Source organism: Clarias gariepinus, chromosome 17 (genome assembly GCF_024256425.1).
Source record: "Clarias gariepinus isolate MV-2021 ecotype Netherlands chromosome 17, CGAR_prim_01v2, whole genome shotgun sequence".
Classification (NCBI taxonomy): Eukaryota; Metazoa; Chordata; class Actinopteri; order Siluriformes; family Clariidae; genus Clarias; species Clarias gariepinus.
In genome coordinates, this window is record NC_071116.1 from 11,611,731 (window position 1) to 11,631,601 (window position 19,871).

The window sequence follows — 19,871 nt, forward strand, 5'->3', positions numbered from 1 at the left end:
TTTACGAAATGGCATGCAAATTAATTTGTTATGCAATTATATGGATTGAAGCACGAAACACTCGTGATCATCAATCATGTGGTGAAAGTGGCCAATCATAAGAAGCTGTGACATCATCACAGCCTGGTGCAGTCGCTTTTCAAATACTGCGCTGGCTGAGCAAGTCGGCTGTTCTCGAAACACTCTCGCGTTACTTTGATGCCACACCTGGAACGTCACGTTCAAGTCGGACAAAATTTCAAACCGGCATGCACTACTTCAGGTCAGCCACAGATCGGTCTGCGCAGCGCCGCATGAAGTCGAGTGCGCCTGTTGGTTCAGTTGTGATCACATGATGCTTAGCGTCAAAACAAGAAGCGCATGCGTGATACATGATATTCGGTACTCATTAACCAAGACTTGTTCATTTTCAGAACAGGTAAAAATTTATTAAAAATCTCTGCTCGTCTTGCGAGACACTCGCAAACTACGATACTCGCAATCCGAGGTGGTTAATATTGACAAGGAGTCAAAATGTAAGTTAAAACAACAGAGTCTGTGGTAAAAAAAAAAAAAAGAACTGTGGTATATTTTAGCTGGAAATAACACAGCTACGTTTGTTCTTAAATTGCAAAAGAAATTCAAATGTTACCTGTGGTTTAGTATGTGGATTAGCATGTCTAGGTTACTAACACTAGTGAGGTTAAAAGTTTGTTTGTTTTTTAATAGTGAAAAACAGTTGTTACTAGAACATGTAACTTTAGAGAAATCAGTTAATTATATTCTATAAGTAAAGACAAATAATTTTTAATTAAGGAAAGGTTATCTTGTTAATTATATAAACTTGAACTGGGTTCTTTTTAGAAGCATGCCACCTCAGAAACGTTTGAGGAGAAAAATAATCTCAGCAAAGAAACTGCAAGATAAGGTTCCAGAGTCTCCATCAGCACCACGTCATCAGTTACGTAAGCATCAGCTCACAAGCAAGCGCAAGCCCACTTCTTAACCTTTAGTTGGGAATAAAGTAGCTGAATGGTGAATCTCAGGTAAATCTCAAATGTTTTAATACATTTGTACATTTTTGTTGTTTCATTACATACTAAGCAACTCTAGAAGCTGCAGACATGGACAGACTTGTTGGACATCCACCACAAGAGAAGACTAATGTAGCTGGTGAGCAAAAACTTATCCAGCACTGTTCCTGTAGCCATTATATACAGCAAGCAACCAATTTTCCCTTTAAAAAATTTCACTGCCCACTGCTCACCAGCCTGTGCCTGCATGCCAGCCCTGCACGTGCACATTCATCCCTTTCCTTTCTTTCCATCCTCCCTCATGTAACTCTTTTCTTTCCAATTTTACCTAAATAAAATTACCCTTTTTCCCCGTAAGACCTTGCCTCGTGTCCGTGACAGCTGAATATTGCAAAGAAAATGGTTGTAGTTATTAACAGCAATAACTACAACCATAGTACATTTGGTTTTACATGTGTAACCCACATAAAGCTATTGAAAATTAACCATGTATTTTTATGCAAAAACATAAAATTAAATATTGCAAATGGTATGGTTGTAGTTATCAGCAGTAATAGAGTGGATTAAGGTAAAATTGGTTTTACATGTAAAATTTCTATAGCAAAAATGTTATTGAATTTTGTTGATTTAACTGTAATTTTTTGCAACTCATAGATTGTATCAAAGTGCATTTATATTTAAACATACCTTTACAATTAAAATAACTTGTTAAATAATAACTCAATTAACAAAGCTGTTTTATTGGCACAATATCATTTATTTTAAAATGTACACTAAAATAATTACTTATCAATTAAACAAACCATCAAATAAATAATCAATACTGTTGCCTTCATTTTGAGGACCCAGAAGACCCTCTGAGAATTTATGTCCATACTGCACTCATTATGAGCAAATTGGTGTGTAGTAGGACCCACTCATAAAGCAGGTCACACTTTAGATTTAATATCGTTCGGATTAAATCTAAGAAATATAATCACAATTCTACAGTCCAAAGTTTTTTAGATTATGTTGTCTCATCATTCCGTTATACCTTAGGTAATGTAGATCCAGTTAAAAGGAAAATGATTACCCTGATAGCACATGTTACAGAGATGTCATCTTTTTTTATTTGGCAGAAGTCTGGTCCCATTATTTTAATTAAATACCCTCTGTTAATTATAATTAACCATGGTCAACAGAATTCTGTAAAGGAATAAAGCATAAGACAAAAAGGATAAAACAGATTTTTTATTAATGTTTTACACCAGCAGCAACTTACAAATGAGGTCTCAATTTGAAAAGATGTACAAAACATACCACAAATAAGTATTAATCATAGAAAAAAAAATTAATCAATAGAAATGTTTTGTACTTCATTATGACTTTTAAATATGACTGTTAGATACAGTTGGTCAGGAAACTCTTGAAGTCAGATGCAGACGGGACACTTTAGTCACAAACTACTGTAAAAAAAAAAAATAGGGATTCAATTAAATCATGATACTTAATTTAGCAAATAAACAATATTTATACTTTGTTCCACTCGCTTCATAACCCCTGAGAACAGACCGAAACCAGAACCGCAGATTAAGCACGCGCATATAATCATCAGTATTTTAAGTGTGATTAAAAATACAAAAAATAGCTTAAACCAAAATAACGTGACTAAAAATCGCTAAATAGCAGGTGAGCATGTTCAGCATTTCATTTCTATTTAGAAAGATGTGGTTGCTAGCGTTGGCAACCCAACTAAATGCCTGAGTCATGCTAGCACTACAGTTAAGCGTTCATTCATCACTTCACCATCTTCATACACCCTGCAAACATTTTACAGAGAAAGCCAAAAAGCTTAGACATTTTAGCCACTTCTTTTTATACAAAGGTGGGGTTCTTTGGCTAACTACAGTATAGCAGCTATTCTCAGCTAAATTATCATACCTCAGACCGGCCTGAAAGTTTGTGTGTAACCTTAAAATGGTAACAGTAATAAATGTTACATATAGTAATTTTTCAGTTAAGCATGGTGTTGGGGCATAGACGCAAAGGGGGATGATGTGTAACAAAGTCTTTTAATAATAAAACCAAACATGAACAAAGGAAGTTGGCTTGACTTTGGAGCATGCTATAAACTGAACTCAAAACACTTAAACATACACAGACTAGGGATTACACAAACTAATACAACACAGACAAGGGATACAAACTAGACAAGACAATAATCAGACTAGAGGACTAAACACAGGGGCTGTGTTTACATGCAAGGGGCTAAACACACAAGACAAGCTTGGCTAGGCCTACTAGCAGTTATGCACATTAGCTGCTAAGCTAGATAGTAGCTAATCAGACTAATTGCTAAACTGGCTAGTGGCCAGAGACCCAAGAGACAAACAGACTAGGGGCACAGCAAACTAGGTATAAACCAGACTAAGAACTCTAAAGGTTAGTGGCTAAACAGTCTATGATCTAAAACAGACGAGAAGACTAGACAGACTCAAAGACTAATTTGACCACAAGGGGGTAAAAAAAAAAAAATACTTCACACTCGATTAAATTCCAGGACCCTCCTTTCATGACTTTTCCTAGTTCTGTGAGCTTAATCACCCTGTATGCTTACATTTTCAAAATCGCACATATAGTATAGTATATGACTATACATCCCCCTTTGCGATTTCCTTTGTTCATATATCACCTTGAACTCTTTCTCATGTTCCTCAAACATGTTCCTGAACAATGTTTGCAGAGTGTCAGTGAGCATTATCCTGGTAACCTTGTGTATATATATATATATATATATATATATATATATATATATACAGTGGGAGCCACGTCAAACAGCCGCTTGGAGCATGATAGGTCCATGACAGGACCATGATCGATCCGTGCACGGAATGTGATCCCCCGCGATGACGTAGTTAACGATGCCCCGCCCCATAAACGCCCCCATGCGCTTTCTAAAAAGATGGTTGCAATGCTGTATAATTCCGCCAGATGGAGCATTGACTGCTTCAGTTAACTGCAGTGTCCAAGCAGCCGGTTACTATATTTAATATATACAACATAACTTACGTCAACATAGTTTCATAAATAGATGATGTGGTAAAAAAGAAGGTTAAAAAAAAATTCATAAAACAGATTTAAATCACTCAATACACAACCCATGATGCTTATGCTATTTTTAATTAATGATTAATTTAATTAATTAATAAAACTACTTATTGCAATATTTTTCACGACATCCTTAATAATACTTAAAGACACGGTAACATCTGTAATTTATCTATACCGGTCGTTGTCAATGTACAGTATTTTACATTACGGTGTATTTTATCTATTTCTGTTTAATAGAAAACGGTAGATAATATTTTGCTGCAAAGTAAAACTTAAATTTTAACTTCTGCTTGGGTTTGTTTTCGTTATATTTTGATGTTTTCGCTGATGTTTTTTTTTTTGCTGATAGTCAAAATTTGTACAAATCGATTAATAACGCATAATATCTGGAACAAATATCTGCCCATACGGATCAGTATGTCTTTAGTCATTTAACCAGCATAACGTCTCCATCAAAGTTCTGATGGGACATTAATCACTTATCACTACGGTGAATGGATTCGGCAGAGACAGATTAAATCCCCATAAACATTCACACCTGAACACAATACTAGTAGAACTAAACAGTTCCAGAGGGTCACTGCCTGTTATCAGGACAGGAATCACCTACAGGATACTACTGTAATTTTTACTGCTTATATATTTTTGCCATAGTTTCATTTGATTTTACGCAATTTCATGTTTTACTTGTTCGTGTGTGTACGTGTGTGTGTGTGTGAGTGAGAGAGAGAGAGAGAGAGAGAGAGAGAGAGAGAATGAGAGAGAGCGCGTGCGCGAGAGAGGGCTTATATTGTGATTTGTCCAGGGTTACTAAAGACTGGCTTACTACTAATAATAAAAATATTTCAATGTAACCCATGGGTCTCAATCACAAAATTAGCCAACGCTATAAACAGCTGACAAGACAAATTATATAGGTTACTCTGAAACGTTAATTTGACATTAAAAAATATATATATATAAAAAACCATAAATATAAAAACAATCGACTATTCTTGTCAGGGTCAAGTTTACGGGGCTTCTCAGTCTTTCGTTAATTTTACTTCTAACTCGAAACCAATGTGGCTTATTAAAGATGCACTGTTTTATTGGACATGGCTGTTTTGTAATGTTCTGCAAAATAAACACTGTCTACAGTTCGAATATACTGTGAACGTCTCAAAGTCACGTCTCTAGATCCTTCTGCAGTAATGTTATCGTGGTGTAAATTATTAACGTATCGATGTATTTCACTTGCAGACAAAATAGTCGAGTAACGAATTTGTCACTACTCTTCTCTTACGCAGCACAGCTAAAAAGATAATAAAAATGACACCAATCCTGCCATGATGCTGCCCTGCCCATACACATCTGGGGAGATGAACTCAGACTTTCCAAAACTTACTATTATTTCATGAGTTGAAATTAAGCTAGGATGAAGAGAACAGAAGTGAACTCCCCTCTGTGTAATATCTAAGTAGAGTGTAACTGGAGCAGCCACAAACACCCCCCGTCTAACTCTGATTAGGAAAAGCTCACAGACACCAAACCTGCAGCACTTTGGTGTAATTTTTATTATCTTTTTAGCCGTGCTGCATAAGAGAAGAGTAGTGACAAATTCGTTACTTTTAATAACGTGATGTTTGATTGGATGTTATATCGTTTCCAAGTTTGATAGTGTCGATTTTAGAGTGCATTATACGTGCGATGCGAAAAGGAAGTAAATAAACACGTAGGAATGCAAAGAGGACAGAGCTGCGAAATATTTAAGTCATATAAATTCAACAAAGTGTGATCATAATGGTTGTTGTTGCTGCTGTTTGGGTAATTGGTTCCATCGTGTTACTGAACGCGACTGTGTTCACAAGCGTAGGGAAAGAAAAAACACTCGCTAACACGTTTGAATGAAAAGGGGCGGCGGCTTTTCTTTGAAGATAGCGATTGCGTAATGGGGGGCAATCCGTGGCGGGGGCGGGGGGTTTGGGGGGGGGGGTTTACACACCACTGAACGTCTTTTGTCTTGTAAATGATTATCTTCGTTCACCTTCCAATCCCCCACAGCGCACACACTTTGTATACTGTTGCTATGTCTGTTGGGGCACTTGGTTATACAAAGCACTTTAATGTATGAAACACTTACTTCCTGGTTTTTTTTTATTTTAAATATTGCTTATTACCTTTTCCCGCAAAATAAACATTAAACATAAACATGTTATCATTGTGTAAATTTTTAACATATTGGTATCTTTTAATTAAGGACAAAAACATACCCGCGCTTGTGTTTAGGACTGATGCTGAAGAGCTGTGTTCATAGGTTTAATCAACGATTTACAAGACAACAGTTAAAGCGTTTGTGGATGAGAGGTGTATGTGTGTGCGCGCGCGCTCCTGCATTTCTCCGTTGCTTTAACACAAACATTTGGGCACAGACAAGTAAGTCTGAAGTACCCCTCCCCCCGCCAAAAACACACACACACACACAGAGCAATTAGCACAATGTCATAGTTAGTATTCTCCACTGAGGTTTCTTACCTTCCACTCCTTCTAAGTTTGTCTTTGCTCTTTTGATGGAGTTCTTAAAACCCCCCAAAAAATTTATACTGAGAAAAAAAATGATTATGGGTCACATAATCACAAACAAGTACAGATACATATGATCAAGTGTTATATAATAATAATTATTATTATTATTATTATTATTATTATTATTATTATTATTAGCCCAACTCTTTGACTATTTAAAACAACGTCGGGTCCCATTTTTTGCACATTGAAGTTGTTGGTTTAAGTAAATGTATTTTTAAATACACAAACAATCCCCCAACAATTAAAACATGCACACATTAAATATGACTTTAAAAATTAAATTTATTCTTCCAAAACTAGTAAAAGGTAAAACAATAATTCGTATTAAACAGGTGAAAACATGTTTAATATTTGCTTAAAGGTCATTAAATACCTGGATAACACCAGCTGCTTATCAGTCTCTATCTGGTTCTTTTATATTAAAATATCATTTTTAAAAAATATTAAAGATGGAACTGTTTAATTCTTTGTTTCCCCCCTAAAGTATCAAACGTTTTGCAATTCTATGTTCAGAATATACAGTAGACCTGACCAAACATCATTCCAAAGCTGTGACGTCATCCCTTCTACAGCTCCCTCAACAGCTTGTTCAGGCTCCTCCAGTAGCTCCAAAAGGCCAACCGTCATCCGTCTGACCCCCCAATCCTCCACAGCAGAGCTCTGATTAAAGACAACAGGAGAATTTAGTGAAGACAGAGATAAATAAACTTTACAGAATATCTAGTTGTAATAAATATAAAAGATATTAGTAAACCTACACCACAGAGTGTGTAAAATATTGTTTTGGGGAATTCTGGAATGTAAATAAACTGGGCTAACTTTAACCAGTGAACTTTGTTAGTGTTAACCCCGGTCTGTCTGTATTATCGTCGAGAATTTACTTAATGCGCTTTTTATACAAATAAGTTAGGCGATATAACACTCGTATACATTAGTTCATATCTGACGCCAAACTATAACTTCCCGAGTACTGAAGCCCCCCACACCTCCCCACACACACCTCCCCCTCCCCCCCACTCCTTAACTGATAAACACTTCAGAGTTTTTATCCAGCTTGGTAACTAAGCGCTCGCGCTACCGCACAAAGTCACAGCCAAATTGAGAAAAATATAAACCCGGTTATGAGCGTTAAGCTCGCGAGCTCCTGTACATCTATCCTCAGCTTGTGTCCTTCATGAACTGCATCACATTATATTCACAGATATAACCTGCAGATTAACTCTTACCCAAAGAATAAATAAATGCTGAATTTATCCAGATTACACGCGGTCAGACTCTGAAGGCATTTTTTATAAAGCACACTCTTCATCCGGTAGTGCAGCTTTTGTAATAGGGAAATTAATTGTATTTTCGAAGATTTAGTGTCTTTTTTAGTTAAAGAGGAGTGACATTGTGGGTTTGTGACACTGACAGTAAGCTGTAATGTTAACTCCAGACTTGGTAAACAGATCATTAAGTTATCTAAAGTCACATCTGACCGCTGCTGGTGCTGCCAGTGATTTTCAAAACAGCCAATAAAAAACTAAACTGGGAAATAAACTGTAAATTAATCCCAAACAAATTTTATAAATTAAAACACTACTTACCGCGAATAGTCCATTAAGCCGCCATCTTCATCTCTAGTGCAGTTTGGCAGCGTCAGTTCGGCGGGGGTGGGTGTGGGTTGTTAAAATCATGTGATTGCAACTCAGCGCAGCTAAATTGCTGACTTGTGTTAACGTGTCCTTAAGAACGAGTCCATCTAGTGGTGGGACCAGGTAAATGCATAAATATGGCTTGAATGGGTGTGTTTACTGTGAAATCTTGACACGCCTTTCTCGAAGGAAAAGGAGGGGGGATTACGGCGTGCATAGGGCAGCCATACGCCATTCGTACGCCATTCACACGGCCACGGCTATTTGGCGTGGCTCCATCTGTATCGACAACTCGCCATTCATTCTGGCGTTGATAATCAGCGATATTTTATAAGGACATTTAGGGGATTTCGCTGTACTTATTTTAATATTGTTTTGAGAAAATTCATTAGTTTGTTCATTCTGTTAGAAGCTTCCGTGAAATTATCTGTAAAACAATATTGTTTTACATATGTAATGACCCCTCCTGAGGATATAAAGCCTCATTATTAAATTTGTATAAATCAGATCTACCACAGCAGATAATAAACTATGCTATGTCATAACCGAAGCAAACACCACGATTATGCCTCGTTTCGTTAAGTGTTGCTAGGCAACGGACCACGTGCCTAATCGGCGGGAACGTGGTTCACTTTGTATTATAAACCTGCGGAAAGTTTCACTGTTTATGCTCATGTAATAAAAGCAAGGAAAATGTGGAAGTGATGTGTGGCCACTGAATGAGAACTAAATCAAAGATTTCGGTAACTACACTGAGTGTAACATCTGCATAGTGACACTAAACAGCTGAACAACTTCACTTTTCCGTTTTTCCCATGAGAAACAAAAGCTGTATTTTGTTTGTTTATATTTAGAAAAGTACACGAAGTAGGTGCGCGCACACACACACACACACACACACACCTCCCCTGAGCCCTTGGTCAACATCTAATCACTGTCGATATGCAAATGAGTCAAGACGTAGCCTAACGTGGTGTCGTGTCGGATTTCAGCGGTCACGGAGTGGAAAGACTTTGAAGCAGTTGCAGCGTTTTTTCAGTTACAAAAAGCACAGCGATGAGTCCACGTTGTTTCACTGTTTATGACATAGTGACACTAAACAGCTGAACAACTTCACTTTTTCGTTTACCTCTGAGAAAAAAAGCTGTATTTTGTTGGTTTATATTCAGAGTAACACCTTCCAACCACCTCTCATAGTCTATTGTTAGTTTTAGTGATTTGTCAGAAACTAATTATCACTACATAAGTACCCCAACACCATTGATCATGAGTTTCAGCTGAAACCAATTCTATACATGCAACAGAAAAAGTAGATGCAGATTCCAAATGTACAAAGATGCATGCTATATATATATATATGTATATATATATATATATATATATATATATATATATATATATATATATATATTTGGAGTGTATCCACACTCAGCGGTCACGGAGTGAAAAGACTTTATAAAGCAGTTTATATATTAATCTAAGCTTGAACTTATCAACATTGTTTCGTTCAGATTTCGCTTCAGTGTGTTTCTTAATCTTTCCCATATATACATTTCAATTATTACTATTAATTATTGCTATTACTTGACCCTGAAGTTTAGTTTAGCACACAAAAAAACTGAAAAGTCCTTTCTGGTAAATCAACTGCATATGTAGTTTATTTACAGCAATTCATTAAAAAATTATATGCATTGTACAGTACAAGGTAAACACGAGAAAGATTACAAATTTAAAAAACTGTCTTCTTTATAAACCACTTAGTATACTGTGCGCCTTACATGTTGCCCCTCAATTTTGTGCTTCCATTTCAAGTGAAGAGATATTTGACAGACAGCGTAGAACAAAAGAACTGTAGAACTGTGATCACAACCCCCTCCAAACGACCGTGCCATCAATCACTGACCACCTCAGAAGTTCCCTCCAATGTATGCTGATGTTTTGCAAGTATTTTTGCAAAACTATGGCACTCTCTTGAGAGGTGGTTGGAATGTGTTATTCATTTATTTATTCTATACAAGGGCACTAACTACACAGACCAAACTGTTACCTTATTGTATTCTTATACTCATTGCTGTGCTTGTTGTAACTGAAAAAACGCTGCAACTGCGTCAGGGGAGGTGTGTGTGTTTGTGTGTGTATATGTGTGTGTGCGCACGCGCTGCAGCCTGTGAATGGATACGCACAGCAGAGGGACAGAGACATGAGGGACATCCAATACCGTATTGTGTAGTGTCCCTTTTCCATTGGATTTTTCTGCTACTGCAGATCAGTTTATCAACTTGTAATATATTAATTTTAGGAATACTGTATATTAACATGTGCAGACATTTAGTTGAGGGGGCGCTGCCCCTCTTGCCCCTGAATAGAGCCAGTCTCGATTACACACACACATACATATATATACATTTGGAATCTGCATCTACATTTTCTGTTGCATGTATAGAATTAGTTTCAGCTGACACTCATGATCAATGGTGTTGGGGTACTTATGTAGTGATAATTAGTTTCTGCCAAATTATTAAAACTAACAATAGACTATGAGAGGTGGTTGGAAGGTGTTACTCTAAATATAAACCAACAAAATACAGCTTTTTTTCTCAGAGGTAAACGAAAAAGTGAAGTTGTTCAGCTGTTTAGTGTCACTATGTCATAAACAGTGAAACAACGTGGACTCATCGCTGTGCTTGTTGTAACTGAAAAAACGCTGCAACTGCTTCAAAATCTTTCCACTCCGTGACCGCTGAAATCCGACACGACACTACGTTAGACTACGTCTTGACTCATTTGCATATCGACGGTGATTAGATGTTGACCGAGGGCTCAGGGGAGGTGTGTGTGTGTGTGTGTGCGCGCGCGCCTACTTCGTGTACTTTTATAAACATTCTAAATATAAACAAACAAAATACAGCTTTTTTTTCTCAGAGGTAAACGGAAAAGTGAAGTTGTTCAGCTGTTTAGTTTCACTATGCAGATGTTACACTCAGTGTAGTTACCGAAATCTTTGATTTAGTTCTCATTCAGTGGCCACACATCACTTCTACATTTCACTCGCTTTTATTACATGAACATAAGCAATGAAACTTTCCGCAGGTTTATAATACACCGCGGCCAAGTGCACCACGTTCCCGCCGATTAGGCGCGTGGTCCGTTGCCTAGCAACACTGAACGAAACGAGGCATAATCGTGGTGTTTGCTTCGGTTATGACATAGCATAGTTTATTATCTGCTGTGGTAGATCTGATTTATACAAATTTAATATTGTTTTAGCGATAATTTCACTGAAGCGAGTTCAGAACTAAATCGCTGCCCCGAGACGTTCAGAGGCTTCAAATAGAATGAACAAACTAATAAATTTTCTCCATACGATATAAAATTAAGTAGAGCTTTCCTTTTTGTTATAGGGATACGAAGCCCCTAGATGGACAAAGGAGGAGAAAAAACGGCAGAAAAAAAGTCATGCCAAAAACTTTGGGTTATAATGCAAAACATGACTTGTTTTTTTTCCTGCCGTTTTTTTCCCTCTTCCTTTGTCCCCTTAGAGACTCTGTAGTAGGTTTTCTCAGTTGAATATGAAAAATAAAGATATCACTGATTATCAACGCGGGAATGAATGGCGCATTGTCCAAGTGCAAGTTGATCTTGGAGCTTAACTATTTGCTTTGGGTGAAAGTGCCATCTAGCGATCATTGTGTGTCAGCAACAGCTTCCCATTCAAAACAATAGGCAGTCAAATGACCGCTGAACCGCGTTATTAGTAGGTGACACTGGCGCGGCGCTTCTAGTGTTAAGACAAATATAAAATTAAAGCTCCAGAAATAAAAAGGCCAACTATAACTAAACAAACTAAAACCAGACAAAACAAAGGCCCACTTAACAGAACTCACATTAATGCTCGACCCAGTTTTCAGAACAAACAGGAATTTATAACAAAGCTAATGAGTTTGCTCAGTTCAGGTGAGCTTCCGTGTCACCTGACCGAGGTGCCTTCTGGGAAACTGAGTCTACAAACAAAAACTACAAAATAAACACAGTGCCCTCTAATGGTGAACTTTCACACTGACTAAGCCGCTGAATACACCGGAAAACTTTGGAGGAGGGGCCAAGCAAACTTTAACCCAGCAGCTGGGTTACACAAAAATTACCCAACTCTCTGTAAATAACCCAGAAAAATTACCCAACAGCGGCAACCCAGCATTTGGGTAGTAAAAATGTTTTAGTGTGTACATGCATAACAAATAACAAAAATTACATTCCCGCTGGGGCCAAGTAAAGGAAATCTTTGATTAATTTTTCAGCATCTGATTCTGTCAGAGACTGAAGGATTGGATTCCTCATAGCTGAAGCCACAATAATTTAATAAATATATACCAGTCTTTTCCCAATTACACTTTATTAACGTCATATATTTTTTCTTCATGTAGTTCTATGGAAGCTCGTTTCCGCCACTAAATAAATAAAAAAAAATTTCACATATTTTCTCTCAAATCATTTAAGTCATAGCTGATGCTGCAGCTTTCAGTCCACATACCAGCAATGTATCGCGATGTATCATTTAACAGCTCAAACAGGCGATCTACAGACGATCTAAATACGACTATAAAAAAACAAACGCGATGTTTACCAGATGATATGCCCTTTAGCAGACGTCTCCACGACGTACCTGTGCTATCTGGGTAGAGATAAGAAACTCGCTCCCTGGTATAATGACCACACACACACACACATCAAAACAGACCGCTCAAAAATTTTTACGTAAATGGCATCGAATTAAATTGTTAGTAATTCAAATAACATGGAAGGAAGGCATCTTGAACTATAAAAAAAAATGTTAGTGTTGCTAAAGCAATATAATTCTCCACTCTTATAGAAAATAACAAAAATAATCCTAGATTTTTATTTAAAATCATAGAAAAATTAACTAGAAATAAGACCACTATGGAAATCTCCACAGCAATGGCATTGTACTTCACAAAAACTGCAGTTATTTTTTGTAAAGGATATGTTTTCTGTACATTGTTAGAATAATTATTCCCAAAGCATACTAAAGTGTACTTTCTTCAGATTAATGACTAGTATACTTGAAGTTTGCTATTTTGCAACAATTAATTTTGTACTATAGGCATTTAAGTTGTAATTAAATTGTACAAAAGCACAATTTAAAGTGTATTAAGTATACTTTTGTGTGCTAAAGTGGAACAACTTTAATTATACCTAGTACACTTAAAGTATATGGCTGTGTGTGTACTAACGTACATACCTGTCAGTAATTAATTAAAGTAAAGTATATATTATAAATATATTTAATGTATTATAAGTACATTACAGTACTTTTTTACTGCGTTACTAATACACGAGTTATATACCATGAATATGTTTTTTTCTGTAGCAGTAGCATGCTGTTATACTTCTGGCCAATATTAAAAAAGTACACTTTGTGGTTAATACAAATATACTTTATTATATCATACAGTACACAAAGTCTTTTATAATACCGTATTGCAAATGTATTACCAGTACACTGAAGGTACTTAAAAAAGGATAAAGGATAATTTACAAAAGCTAAATGCATTTTTAACAATATAGCATGTTTTTAAACACATTACATCAGTTATTATGAGGCAACAGGCAACAGTTGTTATGAGTTTAACAGATTTTATTTGCACAAGGTTACAAAAAAAAATGTAGTATAGTTTATTTGTGTTCAACAAAACCCCAGGTTATCTCACAAACAAAAATATAAACTGTCTTGGTTGTCTTAACAAAGACAGACATTAGTATTAGAATCAACACACCCTTGTACAGTATTATTTCAAACCTGGTGTGTTGATTCTTTAAACAGTGACTCTGAAATCAGACGGAGAAATATGGAACTTTATACCAGAAGCAAATTAGATAAGATTTAGCCCAGTTTCTGGTTGGCTGATATTGCCCCTACTCTAATCTCTGGTTGGATGGAATAGTTGCAGAGTTCACTGAACGACATTGAGTGCGTAGAAGAAAGTTCAAATACACATAAATGGTCTTGAACATGCAAACGTGAGTTTCAGAGCACTTCAAAAATGAGTTTAAAAGCGCACGAGCGATACATTGTGCAAAAACTGCATATTCACTGCATATCGCATTATCGTACTATGTATCGTATGACTGTGTACGTGACAAATAAAATTTGAATTTGAAAAACCAGTCTATAAGCGCGCACACACAAGAGAGTAGTGCACTAAATATAAGCATGAATAAGGACATATGAATAAATACATGTAAGGATTTCTTGAATTTTGGTAGACCTCCTTTTGTCTACTTAGTGCTCAGCCTGTATTCTGCTTGTCCCGCCTGGTACCAGGGAACCCCTCAATGATACACACAAGTCAGTGCTCGGTGAGACGTTTAAAGTTTATTGTGGGAGACAGGAGTATATATACGCACACACACAAAGAACCAAAGAAAAGGTGGATGCAGGAGTGTTTACATCCAGTCTGGAATGCTTTTAAAAGATAAGGTAAGGAAAAACATAAATTTAGGAGTAGCTCTACATTTACGAGCGTTTAACAGTTTTACGACCTTTAACATAAACTTCTATAGAATGTGTTATTGAAAGTACAGCTTGTGTCGTGAGAAAAGGAAGAAAATCACTCTGTTCTCATGCACACAGAATACAATGAAACATACTAAAAATCAAATATTCCCTACAATACATTTAAACTTAACTGAAAATATACTGAGACTACTATATATTTTATATATATTTTATATTTTATTGAATGTATACCTCCTGTACGTTGTTACGATAATGTTAGAATTATGTTAAAATGTACAGATTGAACAGAAAGGGAAAAATACAGCCACGTGTTGAGGTCCTGTGCTGCTGAGGTACAGAGGTACAGTCTCTCATTTTAGCATTCTTTGGTAGTCTGTAATCCTGGTCACCAAGTATAATTCCACCTGCATATGAGTCAGCTTGGCTCTAAGTGAGAGGGGTTGAATGGAAATGGAAAGGACTGGAGAAATCAAAGAACATAATCCATCATTGGCATTGGGAACAATTAATTCCTTTGTCAATGCGGGAGTAGACCTGATAGATCAAGTATAGGATTGCCTCGTCAATAACAACATTCTCCTGGTAAACAAACTTCAGGGGATCCAGTGCACGATAGACCTGAGAAGTGAGGAGATTGAGAATCAGTCACTCAAAGGTATCCATGATGTTCAAAGTCACTGCCACTGGTCTGAAATCATTTAATTCTTTGCTCTTAAGGACATAAAGAAGATGTTTTCCAGAGGTCAGAAACACTCTCTAGCTCAGGTTGTGCCGAAGGAGCTCGCCTATTATAGGGCTCTCGGCATTCTTAGCATTCTACGACGTTATACAGGCCAGCTCCCTTGCTGGGGCTGAGTGTCTTCACCCTTTTCTTTACCTTATCTGTAGAAATGGTGGGAGGAGGGGGGCCATGGTGGAAGTGACACCTGCAGACATATTTTTTATTTTATCCTTAGCTGGATTCAGCAGGTTTTAAAGAAAAAAAGACTTCATATTTAATATTAAAGATTATATTTAATTGCAAAAAATAACAATTTTTTTTAAAATTATCTGCATAATCTGAGAACTGCGATGGATTAGCACCCTGTCCAGGGTGTATCCTGCCTCGTGCCCTAAGTCTCCTGGGATGGGCTCCAGCTCCCGTGATCCTGAATACAGGATAAAGCGGTATAGAAGGTGAGTGAGTGAGTGAGTGAGTGATAATCTGAGAATGTCATTAGAATGTTACATTTTGTGTCAATAAATTTGGGCACCAGTGTAATGAAATGAAGAAGAATATAAGCTAAGTTCAATATTGTGGCGTTTTTACGCCCGAAAGGATGGTGGAGAGACGAGTTATTAATTTGCTGCCCAATGCAAATGGCTGGGAGTATTTTATTATGTAGCACAAGGTAACCAGCAGCATAACAACACACACACATCACACATATCCTGGCTGAAGCCACCAAACCAAACACCCTTCCCCAACAGGGTGAACACATAACAGCCCCCCCCCCGCAAAGCATGATGGTTCCCAAGCGAAACCCCGCCCCCGTCACACTGCCCCCACCCGAGCTGTGACCGTCCCCGGTCACCATGGCTCAGTCCAACAGACGTGACGGTGGTCGGCGCCGGCGTTGGGAACGCCGGAGTCTGGTTGCGGAGGAAGAGGGCCCGTCGCCCTCCTCCTGAGGCGGACTGGCCTCCACAGCATTCGACGATGCCCTGGCGTGGGGCTGATAAGGAGCCAGACGATCCCGGTGGAGCACGACCAGTCGCGACCGCCCCGCCAACCGCACCCGGTAGACCACGTCAGAGAGCTGTGCGACGACCGTGCAGGGGCCCACCCAGTGCGACATAAGCTTAGGTGAGAGCCCCCTTTTCCTTCCGGGGGAATACACCCAAACTTGCTCCCCAGCAGCAAAGTCTCGCCCCCGGCTGTGCGTATCGTACACACGGCGCTGCTTAACCCCGGCGTCCGCCAAGTGTCTACGCGCCAGTTCGTGGACACGGAACAGTTTGTCTTTTAATAAACAAAAATACTCCACACCTGGTTTCGTGGGTAAATCCACTTGTGGGGGGGACCCGAACACTAGATCCACAGGCGTGCGTAACTCGCGACCGAACATCAACGCAGCTGGCGTCAGCTGCGAGGACTCCTGCACCGCTGTACGATACGCCCAAAGCACGAGAGGCAAATGCTCGTCCCAATCTTTTTGCCGGTCGCTGGTAAGCACGGCGAGTTGGGTGGTGAGTGTTCGGTTGAACCGTTCCACGAGGCCGTCACTTTGTGGATGCAGGGGCGTGGTGCGGGTCTTTTTTACTCCGAGGCGCTCGCACACCGCCGCAAACACCTCCGCCTCGAAGTTACGCCCCTGATCGCTGTGCAACTGCTCCGGGACGCCGAATCGACTGAACACCTCGTCCACCAGCACTCGAGCCGTGGTGGAAGCGCTCTGATCTGGAACAGCGAACGCCTCCGGCCACTTCGTAAAATAATCCATGGCCACCAGCACGTAACGATTCCCGCGATCAGAGACGGGAAACGGCCCCAGAATGTCCACGCCCATACGTTCCATGGGCGCCCCCACCCGAAAGTCTTGCAAGGGTGCTCGTGAGCGCTGGGTAGGGCCCTTCTTTGCCGTGCAGACATCGCATCTGTGAACAAAAAGTTCGCTGTCAGTATGACAACCCGGCCAGTAGAACCGAGCACGCAACCGCCGCAGTGTCTTAGTTACCCCAAAGTGTCCCGAACCTGCGTGCCCATGAACCATCCCCAGCACACATGCCCGCAAAGTCCGCGGCACCAGCAGCTGAAAAGATTCGCCAGCGCCACACGGCCGTTCCCACTGGCGGTAGAGTAAGCCCCCCCGCAACGCTAGTCGGGGAAACTGCGAGTGGAGAGCTTTTTCTTCTGGACCCAGGTGGGCAATGGCGGCATAATCCGGTCTCTGGCCCGCGTTAACCCAACCTAATACCCGCTGCAGCGCCGGGTCCTTCTCCTGTTCGACCATTAGCTGCTCGCAGTCCATCTGTGGCACAGGCGAAACGACCACCGGCGATGGTTTAGGTGCCGCAGTGACTCGGCTGCACGCCGGCTCGGACGGCCGATTACCGACGGGGGCTTCGGAAGACTGCGCAGGGAGAATGTTCTGGTTCACGGGGGTCGGGGTGTGTTCGCTGTCGTGACCACCCACACGCTCTTCAGCCCGCTCGCAGTGTCGACAACGCTCCTTGCTACACGGCCGGCGGGATAAAGCGTCCGCGTTACCATGCAGTTTCCCAGCTCGGTGCTGGACGGTAAAGTCATAGTCCTGCAACCGCTCTAACCAGCGCGCCAACTGCCCCTCGGGCTCTTTAAAACTAAGTAGCCACACCAGCGAAGCGTGATCGGTCCGCAGCGAGAAGGATTGCCCGTATAAATATGGCCTAAAATGTTTTAGAGCCGCGACGACCGCTAGCAGCTCGCGCCGCGTGACGCAGTAATTCTTCTCCGGTCCAGACAACGCGCGGCTGAAGTAAGCGACAACACGCTCTTCGCCCCCGGCAACCTGAGACAGGACGGCTCCCAGCCCTACATCGCTCGCGTCCGTGTCGAGAATAAACGTACGAGCTATATCAGGATACTCGAGAACGGGCGACGTAACCAGAGCTTCCCGTAACCGAGTAAACGCACGCGCGTGCTCCCTGTCCCAGCGAAACGGCTGGTTCTTTCTCGTGAGCGCGTGCAGCGGGCTGGCAATCGTAGCAAAATCCCTCACGAACCGGCGATAGTACGACGCTAACCCGAGAAAAGTGCGCAGCTGCGACACATTTGACGGCTCAGGCCAATTCCGTACCGCGGCAATTTTGGCTGGATCGGTGGCAATCCCTCGAGCGCTAATGACGTGTCCCAGAAAGACAGTTTCTTGCCGTAACAACTGGCACTTTTTGGGATTGAGCCGCAAATTCGCCCGCCGGATAGCTAGAAACACCTCCCGTAGGTTAGCTAGCGCGACCGCAAAATCCTTGCCGTGCACCAATAAATCGTCTAAGTAGACGACACAACGGTTGCGAGGGATCTCGGCCAATACTCTCTCCATCAACCGTTCGAACGTAGCGGGAGCGTTGCAGAGGCCGAACGGCATGCGCCGAAATTGCCATAGCCCTTGTCCGATAGAAAACGCGGTTTTGGGTCGTGCTTCCGGGGCGAGCTCTACTTGCCAGTACCCGCTACGCAAATCCAACGAGCTAAACCACGCCGAGCCCGCAACGTGTTCCAACGCATCATCTATTCGCGGCAACGGATAAGAATCTTTACGCGTCACCTCGTTTAACCGCCGGTAGTCCACACAAAACCGCCACGATTCGTCCTTTTTACGCACGAGTACAACGGGTGAAGACCACGGTCCGGATGCTGGCTCTATGACGCCCGAGTCGGCCATCTCACGCAGCTGCTGCTCGGCTATAGCTCGTTTAGCTAACGGGAGGCGTCTCGGATGTAACCGAACAGGAGCTGCGTTACCTGTATCGATGTGGTGCTGCACCAGATCGGTATGCGTGCACTCGCGCTCATCCACTGCGAAAATATCTGCGAACTCGTGCAAAAGGGACTTCACAGCGTCGGTCTGCGTCTGATTTAGCCCCACACTGCTACGCTGCATCAGCTCGGCCATTATTCTCGCTCGGACAGCTACCGGATGTTTACACGGCGCGTCCACCGGAAGTTCCGCCCCCTTGGTGCGTGCTACTAACCCGTCCGGCTGCGCTTTGGGCACTAGCAACCTAGCTAAGCCGAAACTACCACGCAGAGTCCCGTCCGCGAGATTTAGTACCGCACCCCACCTTTCCAAAATGTCTAATCCCAAGATACAATCATCCTCTATATCCGCCACAAAGAATGGGTGAAAAAGAATGATTGCACCTACTTGTATTCGCACTGTGCGACAGGCCCGTATCCTCAGATAACTCCCCGACACGGTGCGAATGTTCACGGCCGGGTCCGGCAGCACACGACCGCGCTCTCCATGCTCCAACAATCCCCCGCGCAGCAGCGAAACTGTAGAGCCGGTGTCC